Below are 27,367 nucleotides of genomic sequence, written 5' to 3'. Positions count from 1 at the left end.
TTTGCCATGAAGTGATGGGACCAGATGCCATGATCTTCATTTTTTGAATGTTGAGTTTTAAGCAGGCTTTTTCATTCTCCTCTTTCGCATTCATCAAGAGGCTCTTTAGTTCCTCTTCACTTTCTGCCACAAGGGTGTTGTCATCTGGGTATCTGAGGTTATTGATATTTCTCCCAGCAATCTTGATTCCAGTTTGTGCTTCATCCAGCCCAGCATTTCACATGATGTACTCTGCATGTAAGTTAAGTAAGCAGGGTGACGATATACAGCCTTGACGTACTCCTTTCCCAATTTGGAACCAGTTCGATATTCAATGTCAGGTTCTAACTGTTGCTTCTTGACCTGCATATAGATTTCTCAGGAGGCAGGTAAGGTGGTCTGTTTGGTATTCTCATTTCTTCAAGAATTTTTCACAGTTTGTTGTGATCCACATAGTCAAAGGCTTTGGCATAGTCAATAAAGCTGAAGTAGACGTTTTTCTGGAATTCTATTGCATTTTCTATGTCCCAACGGATGTTGGCAATTTGATCTCTGGTTCCTCTGCCTTTTCTAACTCCAGTTTGACCATCTCGAGTTCTCAGTTTACATACTGTTGAAACCTCGCTTGGAGAATATTCAGCATTACTTTGCTAGCGTGTGGGATGAATGCAGTTGTCCGGTAGTTTGAACTTTCTTTGGCATTGCCTTTCTTTGGGATTGGAATGAAAACTGACCTTTTCCAGTCCTGTGGCCACTGCTGAGTTTTCCAAATTTGCTGGCATATTGAGTGCAGCACTTTCACAGCATCATTTTTTAGGATTTGAAATAGCTCAACTGGAATTCCATCACCTCCACTAGCTTTGTTCGTAGTGATGCTTCCTAAGGCCCACTTGACTTCACATTCCAGGATGTCTGGCTCTAGGTGAGTGATCACAACATCATGATTATCTGGGTCCTGAAGGTCTTTTTTGTATAGTTCTTCTGTGTATTCTTTCCACCTCTTCTAAATATCTTCTGCTTCTGTTAGGTCTATACTGTTTTTGTCCTTTTTTTGTGCCATCTTTGCATGAAATGTTCCCTTGGTATCTCTAATTTTCTTGAAGAGATCTCTAGTCTTTCCCATTCTATTGTTTTCCTCTATTTCTTTGCACTAATCACTAAGGAAGGCTTTCTTATTTCTCCATCCTATTCTTTGGGTTCATACTTTACCTCATTTGCTATGACTCCACTATATTTTCAAAATATATTTTTTTCAAATGCATATTTTATCTTAATTACTCTTAATATCTCTTGCAACTTTCAAAATATATACCTCTATTTCTTTCCAAAAAAATTGTTTTTGCCACACCATGCAGTTTGTGGGCCACAGCAACTATACTCCAATTTAAAAAACAATTCAAGTCTAAGAATGCCAATAAAAAACAATGTCAGGACTTTCCTGGTGGTACAGTGGGTAAGAATCCACCAGCCATTGCAGGGGACATGGGTTTGATTCCTAGTCTGGAAAGACTGCACATGTCACAGAGCAACTGAAGGCCATGCACCACAATTACTGAGCCCACATGTTGCAACTACTGAAGTCGGAGCACCTAGAGCCTGTGCTCTACAACAAGAGACGCCATCTTAAACTATTCATACAGAGTAGTTTAATTGCCCTAAAAAGTCTCTGTGCTCTTTCCATTCTTCCCTCTTTCCTACCTACCCCTGGCAACACTGATTTTTTTACGTCTCTGTGGTTTTACCTTTTCCGGATTGTCAAATAGTTTGAATCATACAGTATGTAGACATTTGAGCTGGCTTCTTTCACTTAGTAAAATACATTCAGTTTATTCCATATCTTGTCATGGCTTGATAGCTCATTTCTTTTATTGCTGAATAATAGTCGTTATATGGATGTGCCACTGTTGGTGTTGTTTTTTTTATCTATTTACGTGTTGAAGGACATCTTGGTTGTTTCCAAGGTTGGGTAATTATGAATGCTGCTGCTGCTGCTGCTAAGTTGCTTCAGTCATGTCCAATTCTGTGTGACTCCATAGATGGCAACCCACTAGGCTCCTCCTTCCCTGGGATTCTCCAGGCAAGAATACTGGAGTGGGTTGCCATTTCCCTCTCCAGTGCATGCATGCATGCTAAGTCACTTCAGTCATGTCTGACTCTGTGCGACCCTATGGACAGCAGCCCACCAGACTCCTCTGTCCATGGTATTCTTTAGGTAAGAATACTGGAGTGGGTTGCCATTTCCTTCTCCAGTAATTATGAATAAAGCTGCTATAAATACTTATGTGCATTTGCTTCTTGGCCTTTTGGCTACGTTCAAGTGTGTAAACATTTATGTGCAGGTTTTTGTGTGGACATAGTTTTCAACTCATTTGGGTAAATACCAAGGATCATGAGTGCCGAATTGTATGATTAAGAGAAAATTTAGTTTTGTAACAAACTGCCAAACTGGATTTATTCAGATTTGTCTTATGGCCTAGACTATAGTCTACCTTGGGGCTTCCCAGCTGGCACTAGTAGTAAAGAACCCGCCTGCCAATGCAGGAGACTTAAGCAATGTGTGTTCTATCCCAGGGTTGGAAAGATCCCCTGGAGGAAGGCGTGGCAACCCACTCCAGTATTCTTGCCTGGAGAATCCCATGGACAGAAGAGCCTGGCTGGCTACCCACTCCAGTATTCTTGCCTGGAGAATCCCATAGACAGAAGAGCCTGGCTGGCTATGGTCCATGAGGTCACAAAGAGTCAGTTACAACTGAAGCAATTTGGCACAAATATGCACATAGTCTTTCTTGGTAAATGATCCATGTACACTTGAGAATAATGTGTTTGGAGTTTGGTGGAGTGTTCCATAAATGTCACTAAAGTCAAATTGGTGGGGCTTCCTTGGTGGCTCAGTAGTAAAAAATCTGCCTGCCAACGCAGAAGACACAGGTACCATTGCTGATCTGGAAAGATCCCACATACTGTAGAACAATTCTACAGTAAGCCCTTGTGCCACAACTATTGAGACTGTGCTCTAGAGCCCAGGAGCGGAAACTAGTGAAGCCTGTGCACTCTAGAGCCCAGGAGCAAAAACTAGTGAAGCCTGTGCACTCTAGAGCCCAGGAGCGGCAACTAGTGAAGCCTGTGCACCCTAGAGCCTGTGCTCTGCAACAAGAGAAGCCCACGAGCTGCAACTGGAGAGTAGCCCCTGCTTGCCACAACTAGAGGAAAGCCCGTGCAGCAGTGAAGACCCAGCACAGCTGAAGAGAAATAAATAAAAATTTAAAAAATCAAATTGGTTGATAGTGTTCTTCAAACCTATATTATTACTGATTTTTTGTCTGGCTTTACTATCAGTTACTTATGGAAAAGTGCTAAAATCTCCAACTATAATTGAAGATTTGTCTATTTCTTATTTTTATTTTTATTTTTTTATTTCTTATTTTTAATATAGCTGTTCTGACTTTGATTTGGTTCTTATTCTCCCATCTTTTTACTTTTAGCTATATGTTTCTATATATTTTAAGTGAGTTTCTTATAGACCAGAAACTCTATAGTTTTAGTTTTGTTTTTGTTTTTTTAATCCAATCTTACCTTCCTTGCCTTTTGATTGGGGTGTTTACTACATTTACAGTTAATGTAATTATCAGTTTGATTGAGTTTGAAGCTACCATCTTTCAGTTACTTCCTATTTGCCCAATCTTCTCTTTGTTCCTTTTTTCTTGTCTCCCTGATTTCTTTCAGATTGACCTTTTGGGATTCTATTTTGTCTTCATTATTGGCTTATTAGTTGTATCTTTATTTCTTTAGTTGTTGCTCTACAGTTTATAAAATACTTTTTTTTTTTTTTGGTCATCCTGTATGGCTTAGGGGGAAACTTAGATCTTACTTCCCTGACCAGGGATTGAAGCTTGGCCAGGACAGTGAAAGTGCGCAGTCCTAACCACCTGGTCACCAGGGAATTCCCTATAAAATACAATCTTTAAATATCAGTCTACCTTCAAATAATGTATCACTTCATATGTACTATAAAACAGTACAGCAGTAATTTTTTTCCTCTCATCTTTTGTGTAACTGTCATCATACATTTTTCTTTTACATGTACTGTAAATCCTATTGTAATTTTTGCTTTAAAGAACCAATTATCTTTTGAAGAGATTAAATATTAAGTGTATTTTACATTTACTCATATATTTACTATTTCTGGCACTTTTCATTATGTTGTGTAGATCCACATTTCCACATGGTATCATTTGAAAGCAGTGAAAGCACTTTTGCTTGGAGAACTTCCTTTCATATTTCTTTTAGATGAGTAATTTTGTCATTCATCAAAATTCCAGTGATGAATTTTCTCATCTTTTGTCTTAAGAAAATAGTTCTTTTTCCTTTAGTTTTCTTTCTTTTTTTTTTTCTTTTTTTCCTTTAGTTTTCTTACTGGGGTAAAATATATTGGGTTGGCCAAAAAATTCATTTGGATTTTTGTGTAAGATCTGATTTGTATAATTATGATAACAATTCTATTGTCATTCTTAAGAAATTCTTAAGAATTTATTCTTCTGTAAGAAATATGTCTTTTTCTCTGGCTGCTTTTAATGTTTTCTCTTTATCAGTGGTTTCAGAGATTTTATTGTAACATGATATGATGTGGTTTTCCCCAAGTTTATTCTGCTTGGGATCCATTGAGCTTCTTGGATGCGTGAGTTTTATAGCTTTCAGCAAATTTGGGAAATTTATGGCCATTTTGTCTTTAAATATTTTTTTTCTAAGCCTCTTTTCACCCATCTTCTTTCTTTATGGGATCCTCTTGAGATATTACATATATGTCAGTCTGCTTAATATTATTCCATGCACAAATGGTGTTCTGTTCATTTTTTCATTTTTTTCTGTCTCTCTATTTCACCTTGCTTAGTTTCTATTTCTGTTTCTTCTAATCACCAATCTTCAGCATCTGCTTTTATTCCATCCAGTGTATTTTCCATTTCAGATACTGTGTTTTTCATATCTAGAGGTTTCATTTGGATCTTTCCTTTATCTTCCACTTCTATAATTATCTTGGTCAGGTTTTCCTCTACCTTTTTGAAGATATAAAACATATTTATAGTAGCAGCTTTTATGTTCTTGTTTGTTTCATCACCATTAAAATTTCTGGATCTGTTTTATTTATGTTTTCTATTTTTTTAAGCAAAATTGGTCAGATTTTTTTTTTGTTTTTCCATTTGTGCTATATGGCTTGTGGGATCTTAGTTCTCAGATGACAAGGGGTGGAACCTGGGCCTCAGCAGTGAAAGCACTGGGTTCTAACCACTGGATAGTCAGGTAATTCCTAGTTCAGGTTTTATTCACCAATCAATAGCTGCTCTCTCTCTCCTTCCTGCATCCTGCTGTGCTCCCTTACACATTCCTAGATTCAGAAGAGGAATTCTCTGGCCTCCTGAGCTATAATCTGGGAGAGGAGGTCAGTGAAGAGAGCTGGAAGACAGTAGTTTGCTGTAGAGGCTGGCTAGGCAGGCCAGCCCTTTCATCAGCCTATGTTCCGCACTTGCAATAATCACTCTGTCTCCCATTTAAGACTGGCTTTTATCTCACTGATGGTCCTGTAGCCATTCTTCCCTGCTAGCTCTAGCACCTCATTGTAATTCATATTGAGCTCAGCTGGAACAGACTGAATATGGTCAGTGCCACCCACAGGGATAATGCTGAAGCCAATGCCATGTGCCTTTATTTACTTGATGGCCCTTATCAAGTTGTCTTGGCTGATATCTGGATTGAATTTTTCCCTTCCCTATAAAACCTGTTGATGTAACAATTCCTCTAAAATTCTCAAACTTCCATTCTGGTGCTTCAGGGCTAGGCACACTTTGATAATCTGTATGCCCAGCATCTCAGACCAAAATCCTTTTCCGTAAATCAGGGGATCCATCCCAATGGTGGCACATATGTCCTGGAATTGCATCTGGAACTTGAGACTCCTCTGAGTATCCTACTTGTGCTTGCCGGCAAATTGCCCCACATTAGTTTTGAAGCTTCTTTGGGGTAGTAATGCTGCCTCCCAGATGATGCAGCTCATACTGGTGACTTAGGTGCCCTAGTTTTGATTTGTATTTCCCTGATGGCAGAGTTCCAAAGAATAGCAAGGAGAGATAAGAAAGCCTTCCTCAGCAATCAATGCAAAGAAATAGAGGAAAACAACAGAATGGGAAAGACTAGAGATCTCTTCAACAAAATCAGATACCAAGGGAACATTTCATGCAAAGATGGGCACAATAAAGGACAGAAATGGTAGGGACTTAACAGAAGCAGAAGATATCAAGAAGAGGTGGCAAGAATACACAGAAGACCTGTACAAAAAAGATCTTCACGACCCAGATAATCACGATGGTGTGATCACTCACCTAGAGCCAGACATCCTGGAATGTGCAGTCAAGTGGGCCTTAGAAAGCATCACTACGAACAAAGCTAGTAGAGGTGATGGAACTCCAGTTGAGCTATTTCAAATCCTGAAAGATGATGCTGTGAAAGTGCTGCACTCAATATGCCAGCAAATTTGGAAAACTCAACAGTGGCCACAGGACTGGAAAAGGTCAGTTTTCATTCCAATCCAAAAGAAAGGCAATGCCAAAGAATGCTCAAACTACCGCACAATTACACTCATCTCACAGGCTAGTAAAGTAATGCTTAAAATTCTCCATGCCAGGCTTCAGCAATACGTGAACCATGAACTTCCAGATGTTCAAGCTGGTTTTAGAAAAGGCAGAGGAACCAGAGATCAAATTGCCAACATTCGGTGGATCATCGAAAAAGCAAGAGAGTTCCAGAAAAACATCTATTTCTGCTTTATTGACTATGCCAAAGCCTTTGACTGTGTGGATCACAATAAACTGTGGAAAATCCTGAAAGAGATGGGACTACCAGACCATCTGACCTGCCTCTTGAGAAACCTGTATGCAGGTCAGGAAGCAACAGTTAGAACTGGACATGGAACAACAGACTGGTTCCAAATAGGAAAAGGAGTACGTCAAGGCTGTATATTGTCACCCTGCTTATTTAACTTATATGCAGAGTACATCATGAGAAACGCTGGGCTGGATGAAGCACAAGCTGGAATCAAGATTGCCGGGAGCAATATCAATAACCTCAGATATGCAGATGACTCCACCCTTATGGCAGAAAGTGAAGAAGAACTAAAGAGCTTCTTGATGAAAGTGAAAGAGAAGAGTGAAAAGGTTGGCTTAAAGCTCAATGTTCAGAAAACTAAGATCATGGCATCTGGTCCCATCACTTCATGGCAAATAGATGGGGAAACAGTGGAAACAGCATCAGACTTTATTTTTTTGGCTCCAAAATCACTGCAGATGGTGATTGCAGCCATGAAATTAGAAGACGCTTACTCCTTGGAAGGAAAGTTATGACCAACCTAGATAGCATATTAAAAAGCAGAGACATTACTTTGCCAACAAAGGTCTGTCTAGTCAAGGCTATGGTTTTTCCAGTGGTCATGTATGGATGTGAGAGTTGGACTATAAAGAAAGCTGAGCGCTGAAGAATTGATGCTTTTGAACTGTGGTGTTGGAGAAGACTCTTGAGAGTTCTTTGGACTGCAAGGAGATCCAACCAGTCCATCCTAAAGGAAATCAGTCCTGGGTATTCATTGCAAGGACTGATGTTGAAGCTGAAACTCCAATATTTTGGCCACCTTATGCAAAGGGCTGACTCATTTGAAAAGACCCTGATGCTGGGAAAGATTGAGGGCAGGAGGAGAAGGGAACGACAGAGGATGAGATGGTTAGATGGCATCACTGACTCGATGGACATGGGTTTGGGTGGACTTCGGGAGTTGGTGATGGACAGGGAGGCCTGGAGTGCTGCGATTCATGGGGTTGCGAAGAGTCGGACGTGACTGAGGGACTGAACTGAGCTGAACTGAACTGATAATGTTCATTGCAGCATTATTCACAATAGCCAAAAGGTAGAAAAAACCAAAGTGTGCATCAGCAGATGAATGGACAAACAAAATGTGCATACAATGAAATATTAATCAGCCATACAAAGGAATGAAGTTCTGATATATGCTACCACATGGATGAACCTTGTAACGATAATGTTAGGGGTTTCCTTGGTGGCTCAGTGGTAAAGAATCCACCTGCCAGTGCAGGAGACACAGATTGATTCCTGATCCTGGAAGAACCCAAATGCAACTGAGTAACTAAGCCTGTCCACCACAACTATTGAGTCTGGGCTCTAGAGCCCAGCAGCCACAACTACTGAAGTCTGCATGCCCTAGAACCTGTGCTCCACAACAAGAAAAGCCACCACAATGACAAGCCTATGCACTGAAACTAGAGGATAACCCCAGTTTGTATTCAATATGTAGGATAGGCAAATTCATTGAGTTGGAAAGTAGATTACAAGGTTATCAGGAGCTTGAAGTACAAGTAATAGAAAATTCTTGCTTAACAGGTACAAAGTTTCTGTTCAGGTTTATGAAAAAGTTTTAGAAATAGACAGTGGTAACGGTTGCAGAATATTGTAAATGTAACTAATGCCACTGAATTGTGTACTAAAAAAATGGCTAAAATAGTAAATTTTGTGATGTATATATATTTCATCACAATATTTTTTTAAAGGTGGCTTTGTCAGCTGTGAAGAAATCAGACTAAAGTTTAAGATTACAGCAGGAATCGAGGTTAAAGATGATCTGGTTATCTTTCCAGAGCCACTCTATCATTCTCTACCCTGTTTTGTGCTCTAGGAAGCTGATCTGTGGTGACCAGTTAACCAGCTGGTAGACCCTCTGACTTCTGGTTAAATTTGGTCAGTGTGGAGCACTGCCAACATGGAAGACTGATGAAGAGATCAGAGGGTGAGGGGAAAATGAGATCAGGGTATTCTCCTGGCTCCCATCCTGCAGGGTGCTGTGGGCATCTATCCCCTGATGAAAGGTGTCAATTCCTACCAGACAGCCCTCTCCACAAAGCTCTCTCTGTCCTTGTATTCTAGTAATGGCTCCCTTTCGTCATTTCTACTAGGGATATAGTGGCCACCCCTAGTGCACTTGTATTTCCCAATATATTAGTTATAGTTTGTTTATTAAACTTTCTTAGAATTCCCTGGTGGTCCAGTAGTTAGGACTTGGTGCTTCCACTGCAAGGGGCCCAGGGTTTGATTACCTGGTTAGGGAACTAAGATCCCGCAAGTTGCACAATGTGGCCAAAAGAAAAAAAGGGGAAGAAAGAAAAAGAAATGGGGTTTCTTTTTACCCTACTGTAAAGAGTTCATGGAAATTTGAGCAGATTAACCTTAAAAAAAAGGTTAATTTTAGCAATTTGAGTTGCCATCAGTTTCCTGACTTCCTGATCAGAGTGGGTGTAGTAGAGAGAGCAATGGCTATATTAATACTTGGAGATAGAGCCTTGTGGTTTTGATAGGTTGGATGGTGTGACAGATATGGATCCTGGCTCTTAGAAAAGTTCTCATAAATTGGAGGACATAGGAAAAAAAAAAAAAAACAGACTCACACTAACTAATTATAGTCCAGCTATAGACTCAAGTTCCGTTCCAAAGTGGCTGAAACCAACTACTCAATGCACTAATACATCTGTCTCCTTGCCTTGGGGACAGAAGTGACTCTTCTCCAAGTTCTCTGATACGCAGGAGAGAAATTGGAGGGGACTGGTTGGTTTCTACAGAGGAATCAGAAAACTAGGGGTCTCCCAAGAAAGCAGCAGAAATAGACGTTCTTGGAAATAATCTCAGGAAAGTGTTCAGTCAATTGGGTCAAAATCCGGACACCAGCTTGCAATAGCTCAGGTTCCCAACTAACTGGTCTGGAGATAAAAGAGGGACAACAGATTGTGGAGACACTCAGGGAAATATTATCAGAGCTAATGAAGAAAAATCCTGTTACACCCAGTGGTTGGCCTCCTGTGCCTATTCCATCCTGTAGCCATACTTGGGGCAAAATGGGGATGATTACTCCATCACAGACCCTACATCACTTATACCCTACAATTTCCCCTCTACTTTCTCTCTTTTCCCTGAATGTTGGTCTCCTATCCTGGCCCTTCCAGCTGCTGAAAGGCACACATCAAACCTACATCCCTGCTAGATGGCGGAGTATCTGAGACCAAGGTGTTGTCCACACACTTTGGGTTCTCCTGAGTGAGACTGGAAACTTCTGCCCCTTGTATTTGGTTTAAATTGATAGTTACATGTAAAGGCTTGATCAGATTAGATTTCTTTTTCAAAGTAAGACTAATTTCAGGACTTCCTTGGTGGTCCAGTGGCTAAGAATCTGTGCTTCCATTGCAGGGGCCTCGGGTTGGGGAACCAACATTCTGCATGAGTATGGCATGGCCAAAAAAAAATTTTTTTCTCGCCTCTCTTTATCAGTGTTATCACCTATTGATTGTCTTTTCCTAGATCCATTCATTCATTAGGGTTTGGCAACCGGTTATATTTTAATTCTCTTTTCTACTGAGTGTATTAGTTAGAATACTTCTATAAGGAGAAACTTCCCCTTATCACCTGTTCAGTTACCCTGAGATATTCAACTTGTATAGGAAAAGCATAACAAATGTTGATTCTTTTTTCTTTACCAATTGTCAAAATAATGAGTTGACTCCCTACTATCCTTCAAAAGTGACCAGTAAAGTGGGCTTTTGTAGTATCATTATGAATAAACAGATTTAATCCTATTTGGAGCTATAATTCATTGAGGCTGTAACTCTTTCTGATGCTCAAATGGTAGTTTTGGCCAGTGTGAATTTACTTAGGTTGTCTCCAGAGTCCTTTGACACACAATTTGTCTTTATTAATTTCTTTGCTTCCTGATAATGAAAGGTTATCTTAGGCCCATCTTCGGTATACAGATCCGTCCCAGTCCTGGAATCAGCCATCTTAAGGAGTCCAGGATACTTTTAACAAAATGACATTTAAAAAAAACAAACTGAGTGCCAGGAATGCCCATTGGTACTGGGTTGGTCATGGACCCTAGGTCTTTTCAGTTAACAGAGCTAGAAAATACAATTTAAAAAAAAAGATTAAATATATCATGTGTTCATATTGACACTTCCAATTCAAAATCAGCTATGGAGTTTTTACTTAACATCATCAATCTTACCTCATTATCTCTTCTTAACAATATAAAAAATTTCAGTTGTCAATAACAGCAACATTATTTTATTTTTTATTATTTTTATTCTATTTCTCCCACAATACACAGTTTCAGAGCAACAGTGACGCCAAATTGAAAGAGACAGTGTACCCCAATGCTCATCGCAGCACTGTTTACAATAGCCAGGACATGGAAACAACCTAGATGTCCATCAGCAGAGGAATGGATAAGAAAGTTGTGGTATATATACACAATGGAATATCACTCAGCTATTAAAAAGAATGCATTTGAATCAGTTCTAATGAGGTGGATGAAACTGGAGCCTATTATACAGAGCGAAGTAAGTCAGAAAGAAAAACACCAATACGGTATATTAATGCATATATATGGAATTTAGAAAGATGGTAGTGATGACTCTATATGCGAGACAGCAAAAGAGACACAGATGTAAAGAATAGACTGTTGGACTCTGTGGGAGAAGGAGAGGGTGGGATGATTTGAGAGAATAGCATTGAAACATGTATATTATCATATGTGAAATAGATCACCAGTCCAGGTTCCATGCATGAGGCAGGGTGCTCAGGGCTGGTGCACTGGGATGACCCTGAGGGATGGGATGGGGAGGGAGGTGGGCGGGAGGGTCAGGATGGGGAACACATGAATACCCATGGCTGATTCATGTGAATGTGTGGCAAAAACCACCACAATATTGTAAAGTAATTAGCTTCCAATTAAAATTTTTAAAAATGAAAAACAACAACAAACAAACAAAAACAATGACACCAATAACCACCAACAATATAATTACCAAAAACAATTTGAGGGTTTTTTTTTAGTTTCTTTTTGTCCTTAGAGTACTTTTGACTATGGCTGTATAGTCAAATTAATGTATCTCAGTCATCTGAGATTGTTCTTTGTATACTTACACTACCAACTCAATATATAGTTAGAGTAATTTATTTTATTTATTTTCTCCCCAGTTTTATTGAGAACATTTAATTCCACTTTACTTTCTATTTAGGGGGGTTGTTTTTACATTTTTATGTTTTGTCAGACTTTATGAGATATTCAAATATAATAAAGTTCACCAGTTTTAAGTATACCATGAGATGAGTCTGAAAAAGATACAGAGATGTACAACCATCACCACAATCATTATATAGAATATTTTCATCACCCCCAAAATTTCTCTCATGATTCTTTGTAGTCAGTCCCCTCCCCACATCCCTTGGCTTTTGTGTACAATTTTATGGGCTTTGGTATAATACATTATTAACTGCTAAAAATTGCGGCAAAATATACTACACAAAAATTGCCATTTTAATAATTTTTAAGTGTGTAATACAGTGGCATTAGCTATATTCACAATGTTGTGCAACTGTCATCACTATTTCAAAAATGTTTTCATCACACCAAACAGAAATTCTATACCCATTAATTAGGAATTCTCCATTATCCACTCTGCGCAACATGTCCGTGACTATAAGCATCTTTGCCATAGATATCACTGCTGCAGACATTTATGGCACAAATATTTTTGTGGCATAACTGATTGACAATAAGGCCATTCTGCTGTAAAAGATAAAATAACAAAAAACAAAAGAGGGACATTAAAAGGGGGGGACATTAAAAGGACATAATGAAACATATGAAAAACAAAACTAAAAAGACTTTATTGCAAAATACAAAATCCTTGAGTAAACTGTGTGTGGGTTCACTGCAATACTATGCAGATAGCTGATTTTACTTTGTGGGTTGTATGTAACCACTTATTTCCCAAGTCTTTCATTCACAGTTATATAGTATGCATATAATATGATACATATTTTTGTCTTATATTTTTATAATATAATACATATTATAAATATATATTACATATATTTTTGTTGTCAGTGATGATTTTTCTCCTTGTTCAGCATTGTACTTTTTCTTTTACATTAAAATTTCCTTCATTAAAAGAAGTATAAATTTCCAAATACTAAGATGTATATTTTGTAACCGAGCTTTGTACTGTGTTGTGAAAACCTCCCCACTGTTGTTCATGGCATCTTGTGCATCGATAGATACTCCAAAGTTCTATGGGTCTTGTGCCTTCAAATCGCTGAAGGATTTGCAAACTGACATGTAACCATTTTCCAGGACAGTGTGCAGTCTGGCTTTATACACTCTTCTTTCACACTTCTGGTAACTTTTATCAACCTATTTTCTATCAAATTGACATACATTGTTGTTATTATCCACTATTTTAAGACTCTTCACTGTGTAGACCATAATGAGATCCAACATTTATGTATTATAAAAATGGGAGTTCTAACATTTGAATCGGTTCTACTGAGATGGATGAAACTGGAGCCCATTATACAGAGTGAAGTAAGCCAGAAAGAAAAACAACAATACAGTATACTAATGCATATATATGGAATTTGAAAGATGGTAACGATAACCCTATATGCGAGACAGAATAAGAGACACAGATGCATAGAACAATTTTATGGACTCTGAGGGAGAAGGTGAGGGTGGGACGTTCTGGGAGAATAGCATTGAAACATGTATATTATCATGTGTGAAACAGAACACCATTCCATGTTCAATGCATGAGACAAAGGCTCAGGGCCGGGGCAATGGGATGACCCAGAGGGATGGGATGGGGAGGGAGGTGGGTGAGGGGTCCAGGAAGGGGAACACATGTAAACTCATGGCTGATTCATGTCAATGTATGGCAAAAACTATTACAATATTGTAAAGTAATTAGCCCCCAACTAAAATAAATAAATTTATTTAAAAAAAAAAATGGGAGTTCTGCATCAATGGGGAAATGAAACCAGACTATCAATAAACTAATTTATCTTTTATGGCAAAATTACCTTATAGACAATTAGCTATGTAGCAAACATGCTTGCAACTTAAGATGTCTATAGAAAAGATGCTTGCAATGAAAGTACCTAGAGCCCTCCCCAGCCCCTTGTGACCTCTAGTCTACTTTCTGTCTCCTTGAATTTGCCTAGCCTGGATATTTCATGTAAGTGGACTCATACAACATTGTCTTTGGATCTAGCTTCTTTTGGTAAGTATGTTTTCAAGATTCATCCATGTTGTAGCATGTGTCAGAACCTCACTCCTTATCATAGTTGAATAATGTTCCATTGTATGCATATGTCACTTTAAAATTTTTTAATTTATTTTTAATTGGAGGATGATTGCTTTACAATACGGAGAAGGCAATGGCATCCCAATCCAGTACTCTTGCCTGGAAAATCCCATGGATGGAGGAGCCTGGTAGGCTGCAGTCCATGTGGTCGCTAAGAGTCGGATATGACTGAGCGACTTCACTTTAACTTTTCACTTTCATGCATTGGAGAAGGAAATGGCAACCCACTCCAGTGTTCTTGCCTGGAGAATTCCAGGGACGGGGGAGCCTGGTGGGCTGCCGTCTATGGGGTCGCACAGAGTCGGACACGACTGAAATGACTTAGCAGCACCAGCAGCAGCTTTACAATATTGTGTTGGTTTCTGCCCTATATCAACATGAATCAGTCATAGTTATACATATGTCCCCTCACTCTTGAACCTTCCTCCCACCTCCCGCCCCATCCTGCTCCTCTAGTTTGTTAAAGAACACCAGATTTGAGCTCCCTGAATCACACAGCAAATTTCCACTGGTTGTCTAATTTTACATATGGTCATGTATATGTTTCAGTGCTACTCTCTCAATTCATTCCACCCTCTCTTTATCCTGCTGTGTACACAAGTTTGTTCTCTATGTCTTCATCTCCATTGTGCCCTGCAGATGGATTCATCAGTACCATCTGTCTAGATTCTGTATATATATGTGTTAATATATGATATTTGCCTTTCTCTTTCTGACTTACTTCGCTGGGCTTCTCTGGTCACTCAGACTGTAAAAAGTCTGCCTGCAATGCAGGTAACCTGGGTTCAATCCCTGGATCAGGAAGATCCCCTGGAGAAGGAAATGGCTACCCACTCCAATATTCTTGCCTGGAGAATTCCATGGACAGAAGAGCCTGGTGGTCTACAGTCCATGGGATCACAAAGAGTCGCATACAACTGAGTGACTAACACACACATTCTGACTTACTTCACTCTGTATAATAGGCTCTAGGTTCATCCATCTCATTAGAACTGAGTCAAATGCATTCCTTTTAATGGCTGAGTAATATTTGATCGTGTATATGTATCACAACTTCTTTATCCATTCATCTGTCGATGGACATCTAGGTTGCTTCCACATCCTGATTATTGTAAATAGTGCTGTGGTGAACATTGGGGTACCTGTGCCTTTTAGGATTATGGTTTTCTCAGAGCATATGCCCAGTAGTGGGATTGCTCAGTTATGTGGTAGTTTTATTCCCAGTTTTTATAGGAATCTTCATGCATATGTCACATTTTGCTTATCCATTTATCTCTCGATGGACACTTGTTTCCATCTTTTGACTATTGTGAACAAAGCTGCTATGAAAATGCATGTCCAAATATCTTCTGAGCCTCTGCTTTCAACTCTTTTGGGCGTGTACCTAAGAGTAGAATTGCTGGGTCATAAGGTAATTAAATGTTCAGCTCTTTGTTCAGTTCAGTTCAGTCGCTCAGTCGTGTCCGACTCTCTGCGACCCCATGAATTGCAGCACGCCAGGCCTCTCTGTCCATCACCAACTCCCGGAGTCTACCCAAACCCATGTTCATCGAGTCGGTGATGCCATCCAACCATCTCATCCTCTGTCGTCCCCTTCTCCTCCCGCCCCCAATCCTACCCAGCATTAGGGTCTTTTCCAATGAGTCAACCCTTCGCATGAGGTGGCCAAAGTATTGGAGCTTCAGCTTCAACATCAGACCTTCCAATGAACACCCAGGATTGATCTCTTTTAGGATGGAATGATTGGATCTCCTTGCAGTCCAAGAAAATCTCAAAAGTCTTCTCCAACACCACAGTTCAAAAGCATCAATTCTGCGGCGCTCAGCTTTCTTCACCGTCCAACTCTCACATCCATACATGACCACTGGAAAAACCATAGTCTTGACTAGACGGACTTTTGTCAGCTCTTTGAGGAACTCCCAAATTGTTTTCTATAGTGATTGCACCATTTATTTTCCTAACAGCAATGTATGTGTCAATTTTTCAACATTCTCAACAATACCTAGTAGATGTGAAATGGCATCTCACTGAGGTTTTGATTTGCATTTCCCTTGGGCTTCTCTGAATTTGGCAATAAGCAGTTCATGATCTGAGCCACAGTCTGCTCCCGGTCTTGTTTTTGCTGACTGTATAGAGCTTCTCCATCTTTGGCTACAAAGAATATAATCAATCTGATTTCGGTGTTGACCATCTGGTGATGTCCACGTGTAGAGTCTTCTCTTGTGTTGTTGGAATAGGGTGTTTGTTATTACCAGTGCGTTCTCGTGGCAAAACTCTATTAGCCTTTGCCCTGCTTCATTCTATACTCCAAGGCCAAATCTGCCTGTTACGCCAGGTGTTTCTTGACTTCCTACTTTTGCATTCCAGTCCCCTATAATGAAAAGGACATCTTTTTTGGGTGTTAGTTCTAGAAGGTCTTGTAGGTCTTCATAGAATCGTTCAACTTCAGCTTCTTCGGCGTTACTGGTTGGGGCATAGACTTGGATTACCGTGATATTGAACGGTTTGCCTTGGAAGCGAACAGAGATCATTCTGTCGTTTTTGAGATTGCATCCAAGTACTGCATTTCGGACTCTTCTGTTGACCATGATGGCTACTCCATTTCTTCTAAGGGATTCTTGCCCACAGTAGTAGATATAATGGTCATCTGAGTTAAATTCACCCATTCCAGTCCATCTTAGTTCGCTGATTCCTAGAATGTCAACGTTCACTCTTGCCATCTCCTGTTTGACCACTTCCAGTTTGCCTTGATTCATGGACCTAACATTCCAGGTTCCTATGCAATATTGCTCTTTACAGCATCGGACTTTGCGTCTACCACCAATCACATCCACAGTTGGGTATCGTTTTTGCTTTGGCTCCATCCCATCATTCTTTCTGGAGTTATTTCTCCACTGATCTCCATTAGCATATTGGGCACCTACTGACCTGGGGAGTTCATCTTTCAGTGTCCTATCCTTTTGCCTTTTCATACTGTTCATGGGGTTCTCAAGGCAAGAATACTGAAGTGGTTTGCCATGCCCTTCTCCAGTGGACCACAATCTGTCAGACCTCTCCACCATGACCCATCCGTCTCGGGTGGCCCCACACGGCATGGCTTAGTTTCATTGAGATAGACAAGGCTGTGGTCCGTGTGATCAGATTAGCTAGTTTTCTGTTGTTTTAGTTTTAGTGTGTCTGCCCTCTGATGCCCTCTCGCAACACTTACCGTCTTACTTGGATTTCTCTTACCTTGGGCCTTGGGTAATTCCTCTTGCCGCCGCCACCGCTGCCGCCGGCCCCAGCCCCCGGCCTGGCCTAGCCCCTCTCGACTGCCGCCCCCGGCCCTCGGCCCCCAGCCCCCGGCCCGGCCTAGGCCCTGTCAGCCGCTGCCCCCGGCCCGGCCTAGCCCCTGTCGGCCGCCGCCCCCGGCCCCCGGCCCGGCCTAGGCCCTCTCGGTCGCCGCCCCCAGCTCCCGGCCCCCGGCCCGGCCTAGCCTCTGTTGGCCGCCGCCCCCAGCTCCCGGGCCCCGGCCCGCCCTAACCCCTGTCGGCCGCCGCCCCCGGCCCCCGGGCCCCGGCCCGGCTTAGGTCCTCTCGGCCGCCGCCCCCGGCCCCCGGCCCGGCCTATCCCCTCTAGGCCGCCGCCCCCAGCCCCCGGGCCCCGGCCCGGCCTAGCCCCTGTCGGCCGCCGCCCCCGGCCCCCAGCACGGCCTAGGCCCTGTCGTCCACCGCCCCCGGCCCCCGGCCCCCGGCCCCCGGCCCCCGGCCCCCTGCCAGCAATACGTGACCCGTGAACTTCCAGATGTTCAAGCTGGTTTTAGAAAAGGCAGAGGAACCAGAGATCAAATTGCAAATATCCGCTGGATCATCGAAAAAGCAAGAGAGTTCCAGAAAAACATCTATTTCTGCTTTATTGACTATGCCAAAGCCTTTGACTGTGTGGATCACAATAAACTGTGGAAAATTCTGAAAGAGATGGGAATACCAGACCATCTGACCTGTCTCTTGAGAAACCTGTATGCAGGTCAGGAAGCAACAGTTAGAACTGGACATGGAACAACAGACTGGTTCCAAATAGGAAAAGGAGTACGTCAAGGCTGTATATTGTCACCCTGCTTATTTAACTTATATGCAGAGTACATCATGAGAAACGCTGGGCTGGAAGAAACAAGCTGGAATCAAGATTGCCGGGAGAAATATCAATAACCTCAGATATGCGGATGATACCACCCTTATGGCAGAAAGTGAAGAAGAACTAAAGAGCCTCTTGATGAAGGTGAAGGAGGAGAGTGAAAAAGTTGGCTTAAAGCTCAACGTTCAGAAAACTAAGATCATGGCATCTGGTCCCATCACTCCATGGGAAATAGATGGGGAAACAGTGGAAACAGTGTCAGACTTTACTTTTTTGGGCTCCAGAATCACTGCTGATGGTGACTGCAGCCATGAAATTAAAAGACGCTTACTACTTGGAAGGAAGGTTATGGCCAACCTAGATAGCATGTTTAAAAGCAGAGACATTACTTTGCCAACAAAAGTCCGTCTAGTCAAGACTATGGTTTTTCCAGTGGTCATGTATGGATGTGAGAGTTGGACGGTGAAGAAAGCTGAGCGCCGCAGAATTGATGCTTTTGAACTGTGGTGTTGGAGAAGACTCTTGAGAGTTTCTTGGACTGCAAGGAGATCCAATCAATCCATCCTAAAAGAGATCAATCCTGGGTGTTCATTGGAAGGTCTGATGTTGAAGCTGAAGCTCCAATACTTTGGCCACCTCATGCGAAGGGTTGACTCATTGGAAAAGACCCTAATGCTGGGTAGGATTGGGGGCGGGAGGAGAAGGGGACGACAGAGGATGAGATGGTTGGATGGCATCACCGACTCGATGAACATGGGTTTGGGTAGACTCCGGGAGTTGGTGATGGACAGAGAGGCCTGGCATGCTGCAATTCATGGGGTCACAGAGAGTCGGACACGACTGAGCGACTGAACACTGGGCTTCTCTGGTGGCTTGGTCTGGCTGCAACGCAGGAGACCCGGGTTTGATCCCTGGGTTGGAAAAATCCCCTGGAGAAGGAAATGGCAACCCACTCCAGGACTCTTGCCTGGAAAATCCCATGGATGGAGGAGCCTGTTAGGTTGCAGTCCATGGGGTAGCAAAGAGTCAGACAAAACTGAACAACTTCATTTAATGACTGATGTGGGCTTCCCAGGTGGCGCTAGCAGTAAAGAACCTGCCTACGAATGCAGGAGACTTAAGGGACTGTGAGTTCTATCCCTGGGTAAGAACCATCCCGTGGAGGAGGGCATGGCAACCCACTCCAGTATTCTTGCCTGGAGAATCCCATGGACTGAGGAGCCTGGCAGGCTACAGTCCATAGAGTTGCAAAGAGTCGGACATGTCTGAAGTGACTTAGCACACAATGACTAATGATGTTGAGCATCTTTTCATGAGCTTATTGGCCATTTGTATATTTTCTTTGGATAAATGTCTATTCAGGTCATTTACTCATTTTTTTTTTTTCTTTAACTTTTTATTTTGTATTCAAGTATATTTGTGATAGTTTCGGGTGGACAGAAATGGGATTCAGGACACACATACATGTATCCATTTTCCCCCAAACTCCCCTCCCCTCCAGGCTGCCACATGACATTGAGCAGAGTTCTCTGTACTGCCTGTGCCTACAGGAATCCCAAAACCCCTTTTCTTTGTTCAGCCTACAATGGTGTATAAGCCTCGATCATTGGGCCAGTTCCTCACACTCCATTTCTCTTAGTGAACATCAGTGCGTTAGAACTGACAATTTTTTTCTTCTTGTTAATCTGTCTTTATCAGTTTGAGTCACAACCCCAGCCATGGAAACTCGGAGGATAGGAGAAGAAAGATTTCTCCTCCCCTACGTGTTCAAAAGCAGCATCCTTTGAGAAGAGAGGAAAAAAGGGACTGTACGTGTATGTGTACATGCTTGTGTGTGTATGTGTACCTGCCTGTGTGTGCACGTGTGCACTGTGTCTGCATGCATGTATGTGTGTATCATGCATGTGTTTATGTGTCTGTGTGTGTGCATGGCTGTATGTGTGTGTGTGCGTGGACCTGCATGTGAATGTGTGTTTGTGATTGTGTACGTGTGCTCAGTTGCTAAGCTGTGTCCAACTCTTCGCGACCCTGTGGACTGTAGCCCGCCAGGCTCCTCCGTCCGTGGGATTTCTCAAGCAAGAATACTGGAGTGGGTTGCCATGTCCTTCTCCACATTTACTCATTTTTAAAACTGGATTGTTTGCCCATCTCTTTATATGTATCCTGCATTATATATTTAAAGTAGGTTTCTTATAGGCAACAATTGGGTCTTGTCTGTTTTATCCAATCTGTCTTGCAATTGGTGTATTTAGACTACTCACATTTTAAATATTTTTTTATAAAGTTGGATTAATATCTACCATATTTGTGACTATTTTCTATTCTATTCTTTGCAATTCTTTGTTTATTTATTTGAATCTTCTCCTTTTTTTGACTCTAGTTTTTTTTTCTTCTCTAGTTTTAATCCAGCATTTTATATGATTTCATTTTCTCTCCTCTCTTAGCATGTCAATTATACTTTAAAAAAACTTTAGTGATTTCCCTAAAGTTTGAAATGTATATTTACAACTAATCTAAGTCCAATTCCAAATACACTATACCAGTTCCTGAATAGTGCAGGTATCTTATAAAAGAATTATAAATCCCTCCTTCCTGTCCCTTATAATGTTGTCATTCATTTCACTTATCTATAAGCTGTAATCTCCCAACACATTGTTGCTATTTTTATTATTTATTTATTAATTTTTGATTGTGCTGGGTCTTCATTGCTGCTTACAGGCTTTCTCTAGCTGCTGCAAGGAGGGGCTACTTTTCATTGTGGTGCGTGGGCTTCTCATTGCAATGGCTTCTCTTGATATGGAGCACAGGCTTTAGGTGCATGGGCTTCAGTGGTTGCAGCTCATGGACTCTAGAGCACCGGCTCAATAGTTGTGGTCCATGGGTTTAGTTGCTCTGCAGCATGTGGAATCTTCCTGAACCAGGGATCGAACTCGTGTTCCTATATTGGGAGGCAGATTCTTACCACCGTACCACTAGGGAAGTTCTGTTGCTATTATTTGAATAGTTGTATATGAGATCAATAAAATGAAAGATTTTATATTCATTCGTTCCTTCTCTAATGCTCTTTTTTGTTATGTAGATGCAAGTTTCTGACCTATACCATTTTTCTTCTCTCTAAAGAATATCTTTTAATGTTTCTTGCAAGACAGGTCCACTGGCAACACATTCCCTTGGTTTTTGTCTGGAACAGTCTTTATTTTTTCTTCACTTTTAAACATAATTTTGCAGCAATGAAGACCCAGCACAGCCACAAATAAATAAATAAAATAAAAATAAGCAACAATAATAATAATAATAATAAAACAACCTGGTAGAGATTCTGAAAGAAAAATTTATGAAAGTTTGTGGGCCTCTTATGATTAGGTCCTCAGGAGTTTTTAATTCTCAAGCTAGTCCACACAACCTCCAGAAATTTGTCAATTACTGTTAACATGTTCTTATCAGTTCCTTGCTCCAGTGGCTTCCTTTCCCTATAAACTGTGATTGTCTGTAATTACCTGTCTATCCAGTTTCAGAGGCAGTAGCTTGTCCTGGAAATTTTTTGTTTTATTTAAGAATGATTGCATAGAAATCTAGAAGGAAATATGTCAAAGTGTAATGGTAAACCCACAAACATGTTTGCTTTTGTTGAGTAACAGAAATATGGTACATTCATGTAGTGAAATAGTATGCTTGCTGCTTGGCTGCTTACTTTGCTTCAGTCGTGTCCGTCTCTTTGTGACCCCATGGACTGTAGCCCGCAAGGCTCCTCTGTCCATGGGATTCTCCAGGCAAGAATACTGGAGTGGGTTGCCATTTCCTACTCTAGGGGATTTTCTCAACCCAAGGATAGCCCCGGGCCTCCTGTACTGCAGGCAGATTCTTTACCACTGAGCCCAGAAGGGAAGGGAAGCCCAGAACTGAAGATTAACTGTACTTAAAACAATTAAGGTGATGTTGATCAGACCACTGTATGGCCAATTTTAAGATGACTGTCAGAGCTGACTGCTATTTTGCACATAGTCCCCTCCCTCTGTCTATGAAAAGCTCTTGCCCTCTGATGTCAGTGGGGTAGGAGTTGGCCTTGGGACAGGAGTCTATCCTTTCCCTATACCCCCACCTCCACCTTCCCATAGCTGGCATCCTAAATAAAGCAAATTTTCCTTTCCACCAATCTTGCCTCTTTATTGGCTTTTGAATAGCAAGCAGCTGAACCCCACTTTCGTTTATGCAAACATAACTTTTTATGCATAGATGATATATGAAAGGATCCACAAGAAACTAGTAATTGTGGTTGCCTCAGATACGACTGAGTGACTGAGAATGCACTGGGAAAGAGAACTAAGGATAGGAGTGGGAGAGAGGGAGTTGATTTTCTCAGTTTACTTTTTATTCCTTTTCACTTTTTTAACTTACTTTAATTTCGTGTGTGTGTATATTTGTAATGGAAAAAAATGCCATTGTGTCCTCTATTTTGATTAATTTCAGAACACTTTCTGGACATGGAAAGAAAAATTGTAAAACTTGGTGTCAGCTGTGGGAATAGTGGCCCAGGTTCCTGGTGTGATTTGCCGGTAGTCAAAATTATAGAGACAGAAAGTAAAATGGTGTTTGTTAGAGTCTGGAGGTGGGAGAGGGAATGAGGAGTTACCGCTTAATGGGTATTAAGTTTCAGTTTTGTGAAATGAAAAGAATTCTGGAGATGGATGGTGTGTATTGATGGCTGTGCAACAATATAAATGAAATTCATACCATTGAACTGTGCACTTAAAAATGGTTGAGATGGTAAATTTGATGTGTATTTTACCACAATAAAAAAATTGGAAAAAATCCACAGGACAGTTATTAACATTTTAAAGTACAAATATATAGAACTTTATAATAACATAAAAAGAACTATTAATGATAGTGAAGGATAAGTTAAGGTTTTCCCAGATTTTAAAAGAGCCTAAAGAACTTATTCCTATAATAGCAGACATGCCCTACAAGAAAGGCTAAACAGAGTTGTTCCAACTAAAACGAAAGGAGAGTAATTAAATATTGTACAAAGAAATAAAGAACACCAGCAATTGTACCTACATAGTTAGGTATAAAATCCAGTACTATTGTATTTTTGGTTTATAGCTTCTCTTTTTTTCCTATATGATTAAAAGACAAATGCAAAAACAACAATTATCTATGTTAATGGGCACACAATGTGTACATATGTAATTTGTGACAATAATAACATAAGGAAGGGAGGATGAAAGCTGTGTAAGAGCGGAGTTTTGTATACTATTGAAGCTAAATTTGTTTAATTCAAACTACATTATTATTAACCGAAGCTGTTACCTCTAATACCCAGTCACTAAGAAAATAACTAAAAACAAAATCAGAAAAAGAAATGAGAAGAGAATCAAAATAGTGCACTAGAGAAAAATTAAACACAAAAGAAGGCAGCAGTAGGAACTTCCCTGGTGGTGCTGTGGTTAAGACTCTGAGTTCCCAATGCAGGAGCTGGTGTTCAATCCCTGGTTGGGGAACTAGATCCCACATGCCACAACTAAAGAACCTGCATGCCACAACTGAGAAACCCCACACAAGGTGGTGCAGATTAGCAATTTGGTCTTGCAATGTGATTCCTTTAGCCATCAGGCAGGTATGTAACCCACCTTGGAGTGGGAATTTTTCACACGAGATTGTTCAGCATTCTGAGGGAAGACTCGTACAGGTTAAATACGGCTTCTTCGTGGATTCATGAAGATTCTTCACGGCTCTTAGCCTGTGGTGGGCAGGCAGTCAGCTGAACAGCAGAATTCCAGTTTCCAAGCAGCGCTCTCAGCTGTGTCCTGGCTTCGAGCAGCACAGTGATATCTGTATGGTGCATGCAGGATAACCTTTCTTCATCCAGTCTTTCCCCAAAGGAGGGCCTTTTGGATTAATCATTCCTTCAACAAAATGGTGAATGGTCCACACCAGTCTGAAGTCCACTCCTAGGCATCCCTACTATATTGATATAAACCATAAGCATTGTGAGGAAAGGTGTTAGCAGACTTGGTCTCTGCAGTCTCTGGTGTTGGTCATGGGAAACTCGCCCTGTCAAAAGTTGGTATAATGTTGGCCTTTTGGCTACAGTTTCTTGCCCCAGGGGAAATGTCTATTTTGCAGACCTCCTCAACAGCAGTATTCCCACTCAGCTTTCATGGGTAACCACCTCCCTGCCCAGGTGCAGTAGGCAACGGTGTGGTTCCAGGAGCCCGGGTGATCTGGCCTGAGTCAAACAGTAGAGTCCGGCCCTTCCGGGTGTCTCCAGGTAGCGCCTTTAACAGGTAACCACCAGGGAGCATCTGTAACTGCCTGTTGGCTATCAGACTTCCTGTGCTCACTCAACATCTCTTCAAAGCCAAAGGAGTCAGCAAACTTCTCATGCTCTGTAAAATAGCTGGTTGAGTTTACAGCTTCTCAAATTTAGCCTTACTGACTTCATAGGCGTCCCTGTAAAAAGCATTAATAGCAACTCTCTTCACAGACGCTTCTCCATCCTACTTTATCTGAGGATCATCGGTGCCCATTGTAAATACTCTGGCAGGGATTGGGCCATCTTGGTGGGTAGAAACAGCCGCTCTCCGGGCCTCTTGTGAGTATAGGTGTGCAACCCCCATCTGCTACAGACCCTGGGGGCGCTGGGGAGTGCCCAAACTGCCGGAGCCTGCTAACAGGCTCTCTTCGCCACGCCCAGGCCTCTTTGCCTCCCACCAGCCAGCCGGAGCCCGTCATCAACAGCAGAGGCAACAAGAGGATGAGCTAGATACAGTTTTTGGTTTTTTGTTTTGTTTTTTAAAAACCTTAGATTTTCTTTATTCATTGGTCCATTTCTACAACAAATGCATCCAAAACACTACATAATAAAATTATTTACAACATTTCCAAATGAGAAGATTCTTTCTGCCCTGCTACTGCTATTCACACACAGTACTTCCACAGCACATCATGAGAAGATTACCCTGTACTCTAAACTGCTTAACAAATGTGAAAACTAATAATGTAATCGCACTAGCTCTGCTCAATATGTGGCAACATTTTAGAAACCTTAAACTTCATCTTACATCATCAAAAGAGTTCAACAACTGCTTTCCCCATTGTACTTTACGAAATAGGTTGCAGGGACTAGGAGAAGGACCACATTGTCAAAATAACTAACTGTACAGAAATGGATTTAAAAAGTCACAACTCAAAATCACTTTTTGTAAATTTCACACACATTTACAAATATCACGTTGTCATCCAGCTTGTTTACTTGGATTTTCTTTGCTTGGATTGCACCACATTGGTTATGTCTTTAGCAGAGCTAGAGGCTGAAGCAGAGAGGATGGCTCACGATGTCCATTTTCCATATTCTCAGAAGCCACAAGCCGGCTCTTCAGTTTGGGCGTTTCTTTGGCTTGGAGTTTTGGACTTTTCAATTTCCTCTTTGGGCTCACTGTTTTGTCCAGAGACTATGGCAGCATTTGCCTTGAGTTCTAACCTGGGAACAGACCCCTGTAGTGCTGTGGCTGGAGTTTCCTTTGGGACCAAACTCTGTGAAGGGCCTGGTGGACAGCCTGAAAATTCTGGCAGTTTAGGGCCTGAGTTTTCCAAGCTAATTCCTTGTTCTTCAGGTAATGGCTGTTTACCAGCCTCCTCCAGACCAGCTGGGTAGTATCTGGAGTGTTTGGATTCCGCTAACTATTTTTCTTCTACCAAGGGGGTTTCTTCTTCTTCAGTTTATTTGCATTGATGTTATTTTGCTTATTGTTTACCCCAAAATTGCCTGCAGAGATATCACTCTGCAATAAGTTGACCAACAATGGGTTTGTTAGTGTGACAACTTTATTGACTGGGAAGCCTAGATTCTGACCACAGAGCATCTGATTTCCATTGGGTGTGCCAATGAAAGGTGCATTGAAAGGCATCCCATGGCTGGAGAAGTGGTTTCTGCAGGCATAGTGTCCCCTGAGTGTCCTGCACGTGGGGGTGGGGGAACATGGTGCTTTGTTGAATGCTAACATCAGGCATCATCTGAGACAAGCTATCATTATTTGCTATAGTAGCAGGATCACCGTGCTGCTGGGTAAATGTATGTGTGTATATATATAATTTATTTATTGGCTGTGCTGGGTCTTTATTGCTTCACGGTCTTTTCTCTAGTTGTGGTGAGTGGGGGCTACTTTCTAGCTGCAGTGCACAGGCTTCTCATTGAGGAGACTTCTCTTGTTTTGACACACAGGCTCAAGGGTGCACGGGCTTCAGTAGTGTGGCACATGTGCTCAGCAGTTGAAGCTCCTGGGCTCTAGAGCACAGGCTCAATAGCTGTTGGGCCATATAGTTTTAAATATTGTTTCTCTTTCACATTACTTTGTAAACATGGTTTTGTGTTTCTCCATGCTCTGGCAACTGCAAGCTGTTTTATAATATTAGTATTTAATAATTTAAGCTTTCATTAGGGGGTTGTTTGCAGCTTTTTTGAGTCCCAATGATGTAAGTGTTTTAGTACATATATATATATATTTCTTTTATTCTATTTCACTGGGTTTTAAATTCCTAGATAAGAGATTGGGTCAAAGAAAGCCAGTTGGCTCTTGCCAAGGGTTGCCTAAGTGTGCCTCTAGAAGGATTATTACCTGGCTCCTAGACAGGTGTGAATGTATCTATTTCCCAAAGCTTGGACCGGCATTGGGTATCTAATTTTTACTTGGTTTAATGGTTGTTAATTGGAACCATACTATACTTACAGTCTTTAATTTGTATTTCCCTAATTACCAAGGAAGTTGAGTCTTTTTAAAAATAAATATATTGTTTATTACTTGTTTATCCTGTTAGGTGCCTACTCAATTCAAAGCAACAGACATTCTGAGTGCCCACTCTGTGCTAGGAGCTGTGTATATCCCTCAAAGGGGCAGTGACCTAATAAAAATGATCCTCTGGAATATGGTAGGGGAACCAGGATAGTATAGGAAATATAAGAGTAGCTGTACTCCCTTGCTAGAAGCACAGTCCTGGCAAACTGCTTGGGGAAAGGCCTGTGGGTGGAAGACAAA

The 27,367-nt window shown here is 41.3% G+C and overlaps 1 protein-coding gene and 2 pseudogenes across 2 annotated transcripts in view; 1 reads left to right on the top strand and 2 right to left on the bottom strand.

Annotated features, from left to right (window-relative positions):
• The window catches only part of ELOVL3 (ELOVL fatty acid elongase 3), a 38,867-nt gene that overhangs the window by 4,396 nt on the left and 7,104 nt on the right, over window positions 1-27,367 (top strand). The gene's annotated exons all lie outside the window — the stretch shown is intronic.
• LOC145538232 (vacuolar-sorting protein SNF8 pseudogene) lies at window positions 5,366-6,025 on the bottom strand (annotated as a pseudogene).
• LOC145539516 (formylglycine-generating enzyme-like) lies at window positions 24,068-24,952 on the bottom strand (annotated as a pseudogene).

The sequence above is a fragment of the Giraffa tippelskirchi genome, chromosome 2 (genome assembly GCF_054371585.1).
Source record: "Giraffa tippelskirchi isolate mGirTip1 chromosome 2, T2T-mGirTip1v1.2.pri, whole genome shotgun sequence".
In the NCBI taxonomy this organism is placed as follows: Eukaryota; Metazoa; Chordata; class Mammalia; order Artiodactyla; family Giraffidae; genus Giraffa; species Giraffa tippelskirchi.
The sequence above is the reverse complement of the archived record's forward strand: the minus strand, read 5'-3'. Positions and strand labels throughout refer to the sequence as shown.